General features: G+C 35.9%; 1 long non-coding RNA gene across 3 annotated transcripts in view; it reads right to left on the bottom strand.

The window, feature by feature from the left end:
* LOC116271972 overlaps positions 1-13,315 on the bottom strand; it is a 96,685-nt gene that overhangs the window by 62,667 nt on the left and 20,703 nt on the right. For 2 of the 3 annotated variants that reach the window (XR_004180704.1, XR_004180702.1), the window contains exon 1: positions 10,202-11,034. The exons of the other annotated variant lie outside the window; for it this stretch is intronic. This is a non-coding gene — a long non-coding RNA (uncharacterized LOC116271972). Of the gene's footprint in view, positions 1-10,201; positions 11,035-13,315 lie in introns of those variants that run through there. 3 annotated transcript variants of the gene reach the window in all.

The following is a 13,315-nucleotide window of genomic DNA, read 5'->3' as shown; positions in this document are numbered from 1 at the left end:
ACAAAATGGCAGGAGTTCTTACTTATCAGTAATAACATTGAATGTAAAGGGACAAAACTCTCCAATTAAAGAAATAACCTAGCTGAATGAGTAAAAAAAAAAAAACAAGACACACTGATCTGTTCACAAAACAAGTCTTAAAAGACACACACACACACACACACACACACACACACATACACAAAGTAATATCAAGCATCTTCTCTGATCACAATGGAAAACTAGAAATCAATAACAAGAGAAATTTTGGAAATTACACAAATAAATGGAAATTAAACAAGGCCACTGAATGACCAGTGGTCAATGAAGAAATTAAGAAAAAAATGAAAAATGTCTTGAAACAAATGATAATGGAACATAACATACCAAAACTTAAGGGATACAGCAAAAGTAATACCAAGAGGGAAGTTCATAGTACAAATGCTTACATTAAAAAAGAGAATAAACTTCAAATGAACATTCCAATGATGCATCATAAAGAACTACAAAAGCAAGTGCAAACCAAATGCCAATTAGTAGAAGAAAGGAAACAATGAAGATCAGAGTAGAAATGAATGCAATTGAAATAAAAAAAAGATCAATGAAACAAAAAGTTGATTTTTTGAAAAATTAAACAAAATTGAAAAACCTTTAGCCAGACTAAGAAAAAAAGAGTGAAAATGCAAATAAATAAAATCAGAAATGGGATCTGGCAAGACGGCAGAATAGGAACAGCTGCGGTCTGCAGCTCCCAGCGAGACCAACGCAGAAGGAGGGTGATTTCTTCATTCCAACTGAGGTACATGGTTCATCTCATTGGGACTGGTTAGACAGTGGGTGCAGCCCACAGAGGGTGAGCAGAAGTAGGGTAGGGCCTCACCTCACCTAGGAAGCTCAAGTGCTGGTGAACTCCCTCCCTAGGAAACGGAAGCTGTGAGAGACTGGGCTGTGAAGAATGGTGCTATCCAGCCCAGATACTACACTTTTCCCATGGTTTTCACAACCTGCAGACCAGGAGATTGCCTCGGGTGCCTACACCACCAGAAACCTGGGTTTCAAGCACAAAATGGGGAGGCTGTTTGGGCAGACACTGAGTTAGCTGCAGAAGTTTCTTTTTTAACACAGTGGCCCCTGGAACCCCAGCGAGACAGAACAATTCACTCTGGAAAGGGGGCTGAAGCCAGGGAGCCAAGTGGTCTTGCTCAGTGGGTTGCACCCCCACAGAGCCAAGCAAGCTATGATCCACTAGCTTGAAATTCTTGCTGCCAGCAGAGCAGTCTGAAGTCGACCTGGAACAATGGAGTTCGGTTGGGGGAGGGGCATCTGCCATTACTGAGGATGGAGTAGGTGGTTTTCCCCTCACAGTGTAAACAGAGCCACCAGGAAGTTCGGACTGGGTGGAGCCCACCGCAGGGCAGCAAAGCGGCTGTAGCCAGACTGCCTCTCTAGATTCCTGCACACTGTGCAGGTCATCTCTGAAAGAAAGGCAGCAGCCCCAGTTAGGCGCTTATAGATAAAACTCCCATCACCCTGGGACAGAGCACATGAGGGAAGGGGCGACTGGGTGCAGCTTCAGCAGACTTAAATGTTCCTGCCTGCCAGCTCTAAAGAGAGCAGTGCATCTCCCAGCACAGCACTCGAGCTCTGCTAAGGGACAGACTGCCACCTCAAGTGGGTTACTGACCCCCATGCCTCCTGACTAGGAGATACCTCCCAGCAGGGGTCGACAAACGCCTCATACAGAAGAGCTCAGATTGGCATCTGGTGGGTGCACCTCTGGGACGAAGCTTCCAGAGGAAAGAATGGGCAGCAATCTTTGCTGTTCTACAGCCTCGATGGTGATACCCAGGGAAACAGGGTCTGGAGTGGACTTCCAGCAAACTTCAGCAGACCTGGAGAAGAGGAGCCTGATTGTTAGAAGGAAAACTAACAAATAGAGAGCAATAACATCAACATCAATAAAAAGAACACCCACAAAAAACCCATCCAAAGGTCATCAGCATCAAAGATCAAAGGTAGATAAATCCACTAAGATGAGGAAAAAACAGTGCAAAAATGCTAAAAATTCCAAAAACCAGAATGCCTATTCTCCTCCAAAGGATCACAACTCCTTACCAGCAAGAGAACAAAACTGGACGGAGAATTTGTTTGATGAATTGACAGAAGTAGGATTGAGAAGGTGGGTAATAACAAACTCCTCCAAGGTGAGGAGCATGTTCCAACTCAATGGAACAAGGAAGCTAAGAACCTTGAAAAAGGTTACAGGAGCTGCTAACTTGAATAACCAGTTTAGAGAACATAAAAGACCTGATGGAGCTGAAAAAACACACCAGAAGGACTGTGTGAAGCATACACAGGTATCAATACCCAAACTGATCAAGCAGAAGAAGGGATATCAGAGATTGAAGATGAATTTAATGAAATAAAGAAGGAAGACAAGATTAGAGAAAAAATAATAAAAAAGAACAAACAAAGCCTCCAGGAAATATGGAACTATGTAAAAAGATCAAACCTATGATTGATTGGTGTACCTAAAGCTGACAAAGAGAATAGAACCAAGTTGAAAAATACACTTCAAGATATTATCCAGGAGAACTGCCCTAACCTGGCAAGACAGGCGAACATTCAATTCAGGAAATACAAAGAACACCACTAAGACACTCGTCGAGAAGAGCAAACTCAAGACACATAATCGTCCGATTCACCAAGGCTGAAACAAAAGAACAATTGTTAAAGGCAGAGAGAGAGATAGGTCAGGTTACCTACAAAGGGAAGCCCATCAGACTAATAGTGGATCTCTCTGCAGAAACCCTACAAGCCAGAAGAGAGTGGGGGCCAATATTCAACATTCTAGAAGAAAAGAATTTTCAACCCAGAATTTCATATTCAGCCAAACTAAGCTTTATGAGCAGTAGAGAAATAAAATCCTTTCCAGACAAGCAAATGCTGAGAGATTTTGTCACAACCAGGCCTGCCTTACAAAAGATCCTGAAGGAAGCACTAAATATGGAAAGGAAAAACTGGTACCATTCACTGCAAAAACATACTAAATTGTAAAGACTATCGACACTATGAAGAAATAGCATCAATTAACGGGTAAAATAACTAGCTAGCATCATAATGACAGGATCAAATTCAAACATAACAATATTGACCTTAAATGTAAAGGGGCTAAATGCTCCAATTAAAAGATACAGACTGGCAAATTGGATAAAGAGTCAAAAGTCATCAGTGTGCAGTATTCAGGAGACCCATCTCATGTGCAAAGACACACATAGGCTGAAAATAAAGGGATGGAGAAATATTTATCAAGCAGACGGAAAGAAAAACAAAAAAGTAGGAGTTGCAATCCTAGTCTTTGTAAAACAGACTTTAAACTAACAAAGATGAAAAAAGACAAAGAAGGGCAATACATAATGGTAAAGGGATCAATACAAGAAGAGCTATCCTAAATATATATGCACCCAATAGAGGAGCACCCAGATTCATAAAGGAAGTTCTAAGAGAATGAAAAAGAGACAAACAATAATAGTGGGAGACTTTAACAGCACACTGTCAATATCACACAGATCAACGAGACAGAAAATTAACAAGGAGATTTCGAACTTGAACTGAGGTCTGGACCAAGTGGACCTAATAGACATCTACAGACTCTCCACCCCAATTCAACAGAATATACATTCTTCTCAGTACCTCATAGCACTTATTCAAAAATTGACCACACAATTGGAAGTAAAACACTCCTCAGCAAATGTAAAGGAATGGAAAACATAACAAAAAGTTTCTCAGACCATAGTGCAATCAAATTAGAACTCAAAACGCACTCAAGACCACACAACTACATGGAAACTGGACAATCTGCTTCTGAATGACTACTGGGTAAATAACGAAATTAAGGCAGAAATAAATAAGTACTTTGAAAACAATGAGAAAAAAGACACAACATACCAGAATCTGTGGGACTCAGCTAAAGAAGTGTTTAGAGGGAAACTTATAGCACTAAATACTCACATCAGAAACTGGGAAAGATCTAAAATCAACACCCTAACATCACAATTAAAAGAACTAGAGAAGCAAAAGCAAACAAATTCAAAAGCTAGCAGAAGACAAGAAATAACTAAGATCGGAGCAGAACTGAAGGATATAGAGACATGAAAAACCCTTCAAAAACTCAGTAAATCCAGAAGCTGGTTTTTTGAAAAGATTAACAAAATAGATAGGCTGCTAGCCAGAATAATAAAGAAGAAAAGAAAGAAGAATCAAATAGACATAATAAAAAATGATAAAAGGGATATCACCAAAGATCCCACAGACATACAAACTACCATCAGAGAACACTATAAACACCTCTATGCAAATAAACTAGAAAATCTAGAATAAATGGATAAATTCCTAGACACATACATCCTACCAAGACTAAACCAGGAAGAAGTCGAATCCCTGAGTAGACCAAAAACAAGTTCTGAAATTGAGGCAGCAATTAATAGCCTACCAACCAAAAAAAGCCCAGGTCCAGAGGGATTCACAGTCAATTTCTACCAGAGGTACAAAGAAGAGATGGTGCCATTCCTTCTGAAACTTCTCAAAACAATAGAAAAACAGGGACTCCTCCATAACTCATTGTGTGAGGCCAACATCATCCTGATACCAAAAGCTGGTAAAAAAACACAAAAAGAAAATTTCAGGCCAATATCCTTGATGAACATCGATGTGAAAATCCTCACTAAAATACTGGCAAACTGAACCCAGCAGCATATCAAAAAGCTTACCTAACACGACCAAGTTGGCTTCATCCCCAGGATGCAAGGCTGGTTCAACATATGCAAATCAGTAAACATAATCCATCACATAAACAGAAAAAATGACAAAAACCTCATGATTATCTCAATAGACACACAAACGGCCTTCAATAAAATTCAACAGGCCTTCATGCTAAAAACACTCAATAACCTAGGTACTGATGGAACATATCTCAAAATAGTAAGAGCTACTTATGACAAACCCACAGCCAATATCATACTGAATGGGCAAAAGCTAGAAACATTCCCTTTGAAAACTGGCACAAGACAAGGATGCCCTCTCTCACCACTCCTATTCAACATATTGTTGGAAGTTCTGACCAGGGCAATCAGGCAAGAGAAAGAAATAAAAGATATTCAAATAGAGAGAAAAAAGTCAAATTGTCTCTGTTTGAAGATGATATGATTGTATATTTAGAAAACCCCTTGGTCTCAGTCCAAAAACACCGTAAGCTGATAAGCAACTTCAACAAAGCCTCAGGATACAAAATCAGTGTGCAAAAATCACAAGCATTTCTATATACAAATAAAAGACAAACAGAGAGTCGAATCATAAGTGAATTCCCATTCACAATTGCTACAAAGAGAATAAAATGCCTAGGAATACAACCTACAAGGGACGTGAAGGACTTCTTTAAGGAGAACTACAAATCACTGCTCAAGGAAATAAGAGAGGACACTAACAAAAGGAAAAACATTCCATGCTCATGAATAGGAAGAATCAGTATCGTGAAAATGGCCACACTGCCCAAAGTAATTTATAGAGTCAATGTTATTCCCATCAAGGCACAATTGACTTTCTTCACAGAATTACAAAAAATACTTTAAATTTCATATGGATCCAAAAAAGAGCTCGTATAGCCAAGACAATCCTATGCAAAAAGAACAAAGCTGGAGGTATCACACTACTTGACATCAAACTATACTACAAGGCTACAGTAACCAAACAGCATGGTACTGGTACTAAAACAGATATATAGACCAATAGTACAGAACAGGGGCCTCGGAAATAATACCACACATCTACAACCATCTGATCTTTGACAAACCTGACAAAAACAAGCAATGGGGAAAAGATTCCCTATTTAATAAATGGTTCCGGAGAAAACTGGCTAGCCATATGCAGAAAATTGAAACTGGAACCTTTCCTTACACCTTAAATAAAAATTACCTCAAGATGGATTAAAGACTTAAACATAAAACCTAAAACCATAAAAACCCTAGAAGAAAACCTAGGCAGTACCATTCAGGTCACAGGCATGGGCAAAGGCTTCATGGACAAAACACCAAAGGCAATGGCAACAAAAGCCAAAATTGACAAATGGGATCTAATTAAACTAAAGAGTTTCTGCTCAGCAAAGAAACTATCATCAGAGTGAACAGGCAACCTGCAGAGTGGGAGAAAATTTTTGCAATCTATTCATCTGACAAAACTCTCATATCCAGAATCTACAAGGAACTTAAACAAATTTACAAGAAAAAACACCCCATCAAAAAGTGGACAAAGGATATGAACAGATACTTCTCAAAAGAAGACATTTATGCAGCCAACAAACATATGAAGAAAAGCTCATCATCACTGGTCATTAGAGAAATGCAAATCAAAACTACAATGAGATACCATCTCATGCCAGTTAGAATGGCGATCATTAAAGAGTTAGGAAACAATAGATTCTGGACATCATGTGGAGAAATAAGAATGCTTTTACACTGTTGGTGAGAGTGTAAATTACTTCAACCATTGTGAAAGACAGTGTGGCGATTCCTCAGGGATCTAGAAACAGAAATATCACTTGACCCAGCAATCCCATTACTGGGTATATACTCAAAGGATTATAAATCATTCTACTATAAAGACACAGGCACATGTATGTTTATTGCAGCACTATTTACAACAGCATAGACTTGGAATCAACCCAAATGCCCATCAGTGATAGACTGGATAAAGAGAAAATGTGTCACATATACACCATGGAATACTATGCAGCCATAAAAAAGAATGAGTTCATGTCCTTTGCAGAAACATGGATGAAACTGGAAACCATCATTCTCAGCAAACTGACACAGGAACAGAAAACAATACACTGCATGTTCTCACTCATAAGTGGGAGTTGAACAACGAGAACACATGGACACAGGGAGGGTAACATCATACACCAGGGCCTGTTGGGGAATGTCGGACAAAAGGAGGGATAGCATTAGGAGAAATATCTAATGCATGTGGTGCTTAAAACCTAGATGACGAGTTGATGGGTGCAGGAAACCACCATGGCACATGTATACCTATGTAACAAACCTGCATGTTCTGCACATGTATCCCAGAACTAATACAAAAATAAAAATAAGAATAAAAATAAAAAAAATCAGAAAAGAAAAAAGATACATTACAACTGATATTGCAAAAATTCAAAGGATCATTAGTGGCTACAAAGAGCAACTATATGTCAAATAATTGGAAAATCTATAGTAAATGGACAAATCCCTAGATATATACAACCTACCAAGATTGACACAGGAAGAAATCCAAAACCTGAACAAACCAATAACAAGTAATGAAAATGAAGCTATAGTAACAAGTCTACCAGTAAAGAAATGCCTGGGACCTGATGGCTTCACTGTTGATTTCTACCAAACATTGAAAGAAGAACAAATAACCAGTCCTACACAAACTATTCCAAAAAACAGAGGAGAAACGAAGGCTTCCAAACTCATTTGATGAGGCCAGTATTGCCCTGATGCCAAAGCCAGACAAAGATAGATCAAAAAAAAGAGAAAACTACAGGTGAATATATCTGATGAATACTGATGCAATAATCCTCAACAAAATACTAGCAAACTGAAATCAACAGTACATTAGAAAGATCATTCATCATGAGCAAGTGGGAGTTATCCCTGTGATGCAAGGATGGTTCAACATATGCAAATCAATCAATGCAATACATCATATCAACAGAATGAAACATAAAAATCATATGATCATTTCAATTGATGTGGAAAAAAGCATGTGATAAATTTCAACATCCCTTCATGTTGAAAACCCTAAAACAACTGGCGATAGAAGGAATATAAAACTTCAACATAATTAAAGGCAAAAACAGCAGACCTACAGCTAGTTTCACACTGAAAGCCTTTCCTCTAAGATCTGGAACACAACAGGGATGCCCACTGCCATCACTATTATTCAACACAATACTGGAATTCCCAGCTGGAACAATGAGACAGGAGAAATATATAAAGTGCATCCAAACTAGAATGAAAGAAGTTAAATCATCCTTGTTTGCAGATGATATCATCTTATATTTTAAAAATCCTTAAAATTCCACAAGAAAACTACTAGAAATGATAAATTCAGTAAAGTTGCAGGATACAAAATCAACGTAACAACACTAAGTAGCATTTCTATATGTCAACAGTGAACAATCTGAAAAAGAAATTTAAAAAGTAATCCCATTTACAATCACCATGCATAAAATTAAATGACGAGAATTAACCAAAGAAGTGAAAGATGGCTGTAATGAAGACTATAAAACACTGATGAAAGAAATTGAAGAGGACACCAAAAAATGGAAAAATATTCCATGCTTATAGATTGGAAGAATCAATATTGTTAAAATGCCCATACTAACAGTAGTCTACATATTCAATGCAATCCCTATCAAACTACCAATGGCATTCTTCACATAAATAGAAAAATCAATCCTAAAATTTATATGGCATGATAAAAGACTCAGAATACGCAAAGCTATTCTATGTAAAAATCAGAAAACTAGAGGAATCACATTATGTGACTTCAAATTAAATAATACTACAGAGCCATAGTAACCAAAACCCCATGGTACTGGCATAAAAACAGACACACAGACCAATGGAACAGAACAGAGAACCCAGAATCAAATCCCCAATCCTACACTAAACTCATTTTCAACAAAGGTGCTAAGAATATACACTGGGTAAGACAGTCTCTTCCAAAAAAGGTGCTGGGAAAACTGGATATACATATGCAGAAAAATGAAACTAGACCTCTGCTCTTGCCACATACAAAAATCAAATTGAAATTGATGAAAGACTTAAATCTAAGACCTCAAAATATAAAATTACTACAAGAAAACGTTGAGGAAAATCTCCAGGATATTGGTCTGGGCAAAGATTTTTTGATCAATACCCCAAAAGTGCAGGCAGCCAAAGCAAAAATGAACAAATGGGATCACATCAAGTTAAAAAGCTTCTGAGCAGCAGAAGATACAACCAACAAAGAGAAGAGACAATCCACAGGATGGGAGAAAATACATGCAAAGCACACATCTGATAAGGGATTAATAAGCATAATATATAAGGCGCTCAAACAACTCTATAGAAAATAATTTAATAATCCGATCAAAATTGGGCAAAATATTTAAATAGACACTTCTCAAAAGAAGACACACAAATGGCAAACAGGCATGTGAACAACAGAGCAGGAGGGAATATTTCTAAATTGTTAAAAGGGGCTCAATGTCATTGATCATCAGAGAAATGCAAATCAAATCTATAAGGAAGTATTATCTTACTCCAGTTAAAATGGCTTATATTCAAAAGACAGGCAATAACAAATGTTGGTGAGGATGTAGAGAAAAGTGAACCCTTACATACTGCTGGTAGGAAAGTAAATTAACAACCACTATGGAGAACAATTTGGAGATTCCTCAAAAACCTAAAAATTGAGATAGCAAATATAACAGCAATTCTATTGTTGAGTATATATACAAAATAAATGAAATTGGTATGTCAAAGAGATATCTGCACTTTTATGGTGGTTGCAGTACTGTTAACAATGGCTAAGATTTGGGAGCAACCTATTTGTCCATTAACAGATTAATGGATAAAGAAAATGTGGCATATATACACAACGGAGTACTATTCACCATAAAAAAGAATGAAATCCAGTCATCTGCAATGACATAGATGGAACTGGAGATCATTATATCAAGAGAAATAAACCAGGCACAGAAAGACAAACATCACATTTTCTCACCTATTTGTGGGATCTGAAAATCAAAACAATTGAGGCTGGGAAGTAGGGTGCTAGGGGGAGGTGGGTATGGTTAATGGGTACAAAAAAAAATAAAAAGAACAAAGAAGACCTACTATTTGATAGCACAATAGGGTGACTATAATCAATAACTTAATTGTACATTTTAAAATAGCTTAAAGAGTGGAATTGTATTGCTTATAACTCAAAGAATAAATTCTTGAGTGGATATATACCCTATTCTCCATGATGTGCTTTTTCACATTGGATGTCTGTATCAAAACATATCATGTACCCCAAATATATAAATATCTACTATGTATCCACAAACATTTTTAAAAATAATAATAATTAGAAAAAGAATTATGGTGGGGCCTTGAATTTTGTTAAACGGTAGACATAGTTAAACAATTACCTGCCATTGCTTTATGTGTTTTTCTATAATTTGCTTACAGCTGCCGAGTCATATAACTGGGGTCACAAGTTTTACACTTCTCCAACTACTCCTATAGATAACATCACTATTATGAAACTTAAAAAACTGGTCTTTGACATATTTTTCAGATTCAGCAGCAGACCAAGAGCCGACCAAGAGATGCCACCTGGTCCTAAGACACCCCCCTCCCAGGAACTGACTCAGCTAAGCCAAGACAGTTTCAGGCACCCCTGTGATTTCATCCCCAATCAATCATTTTTTAAAAAGTTTCCTATCCCCTGCCTGCCAAAGTGTCCTCAAAAACTCTAGCCTCCAAATTCTCAGAGAGATGGGTTTGAGAAACTTTTTCCCTTTCTCCCTACTTGGCTGGCCCTGCAATTATTAAACTACTTCTTTGCTGGAAAAAAAAAAAAGTCTTAGGCTGAATCAATTATTTTTAATTTGTTCCTATTGTTAGGTAATCTATTCTTCCTTATTTGGATGTTTGAAGGATAGTTTCTTTGCTCATATGCTTTTTAAAAATTGCAAAATTTAATCTAGGTGAAATGTCCCCTTTCATTGATTTTTTCTGGTTCATGATGAATCCTTTCAAACAGAATACAGCATATCCATATTTCTTCCACCTAAAAAAGAAAGAAAGATCTCAATTAACAACTTAACTTTACATCTGAAGGCACTAGAAAAAGAAGAGCAAACTAAGACTAAGGTGAGCAGAAGGAAAGGAATGATGAAAACCAGAGCAGAGATAGAGAAAAAAATATAGAAAAGATCAATAAAATTAAAAGCTGCTTTTTTTAAAGATAAAAAATATTGACAAATCTTTAGCTAGACTAAGAAAAAAGAGAAGACTCAAAACAATCAGAAATGAAAGAGGAAACATAAAAACTGATGCCACAGAAATTAACAAGATTAAAATAAACCATATGACCAATTTGTCCACAAATTGAATAACCTGGAAAAAAGGCATAAATTCCTAGAAATCTATAACCTACCAACGCTGAATCATGAAGAAAAAGAAAATCTGAACATACTTATAACTAGTAAAGAAGATTAAATCAGTTAATAACCCCACCTCCCACAGACAATCCTTCTTAAAGTCTTCCAAAAATATTGAAGGGGAAGGCATACTTCTAAACTCTTTTATGAAGACAGCATTACCCTATTAACAAATCCAGACAAAGACACAACAAGAAAATAAATCAGTAAGCCAATATATTTGATAAGCATAGATACAAAAATCTTCAACAAAATACTAGCAAGTCAAATCCAACAGCATATTAAAAAGATTATTAAATCATGGCCAAGTGAGATTTATCCTTGTGAATCCAAGATGGCTAATCATATAAAAAATCGCTTAAAATGATACATTACATTAAGAAACTGAAGAATACAAATTCCATGGTCATCTCAATAGACACAGAAATATTGTTTGACAAAATTCAACACTCTTTTATGACAAACTCTAAACAAACTAAGAACAAAAGAAAATTGCCTCAACAATTTTCGACAAAACCATATATGGTCAACAAAATCATATATGAAAAGTCTGCCCCTAATATCATACTTCATGATAAAAAACTGAAAGCTTTCCCTTTAAGATCAGGAACAAGGCAAGGATGCCTGTTGTCACCACTTCTATTCAACAGAGCATTGGAAATCCTCTCCAGAGCAATTAGCTAAGAAAAATAAATGAAAACATCCAATAGGAAAGAAAGTAGAAAAATTATCTCTTTTAGCAGATGAAGTGATCTCATATATAAAAAAATCCTAAAGACTCCACAAAAATACCTGTTAGAATTAATAAACAAATTCAATAAAGTTGAAGAATTACAAAATCGACAAATAAAAAGCAGTTGCACTTCCATTGACTAGCAATGAGCAATCCAAAAAAATTAGGTAAACAATTGTATTTTCCATGGCATCAAAAGAATAAAATACTTAGAAATAAACTTAACCAAGGTGACAAAGATTTTATAACAGCTTAAAGAAAGTTGGAAAATTCAAAATATGTACATTAAGAAACACATTTTTGAATAACCAATAGATCAAACAGGAAATCTTAATAAAAATTTCAAAATATCTTCAAACAAACAAAAATGAAAACACAGCATACCAAAACTTATGAGATGCAGCAAAAGCAGTACTAACAGAATTTAATAGAGATAAAAATCTACATTAAAAAGAAAGAAAGAAAGAAAGATCTCAATTAACAACCGAAGTTTACATCTACAAAACTACAAAACATTGTTGGAAGAAACTAAAGAAGACACAAATAAGTTGGAATACATCTGTATTAATGGATTGGGAGACTTTAATAATGTTAAAATGTCCATACTACCCAAAGCAATCTACAGATTCAATGCGATCCCCATCAAAATCCCAATGGCATTTTTTACAAAAATAGAAAACAATCCTAAAATTCACATAGATCCACAAAAGACTCCCAATAGCCAAAACAATATTGAGAAAGATCAACAAAGCTGGAGACATCACACTCCAAGATTTTAAAACATATTACAAAGCTACAGGGTGCAGTACACCAACATGGCACAAGTATACATATGTAACAAACCTGCACGTTATGCACATGTATCCTAGAACTTAAAGTATAATAGTAATAATAAAAATAAAATAAAATAAAATAAAATAAAATAAAGAAATATTAAATGATATCACTGGGCAAACATAATATGTGACTAATGATTTTTTTCATTAACGCCTACTTTAAAACTTGGTTGTCTACAACTAAGCAGTGTTTAGTTCATAGTATTTTTACATTGTGACATATTCTATAGTGACTTTTGCTATAATTCCAGAAATATTTTTCCAATAGGATATATCTCAACATTTATTAAAAATCTTAATGTTTCCTCCAATTGTTTGATGTTATCAGTGCTTTGTCTAATTACATTTTAATTCTCCACCTTAAACTCTGTACGAAATCAGTAAACCATCATGCACTTTAAGTTTTTATTTGCTGTATAATAAGTAAATTTCTGTTGAAAAATTAAAAAAAAAAACAGTATGAAACTGACATAAAGGCAAACATATAGACCAATTTCGAATAGTGAGCCCGAAAACAAACGCACACAC

Source organism: Papio anubis, chromosome X, assembly GCF_008728515.1.
Source record: "Papio anubis isolate 15944 chromosome X, Panubis1.0, whole genome shotgun sequence".
Taxonomy (NCBI): Eukaryota; Metazoa; Chordata; class Mammalia; order Primates; family Cercopithecidae; genus Papio; species Papio anubis.
This window is presented reverse-complemented; position numbering and strand designations above follow the sequence as displayed.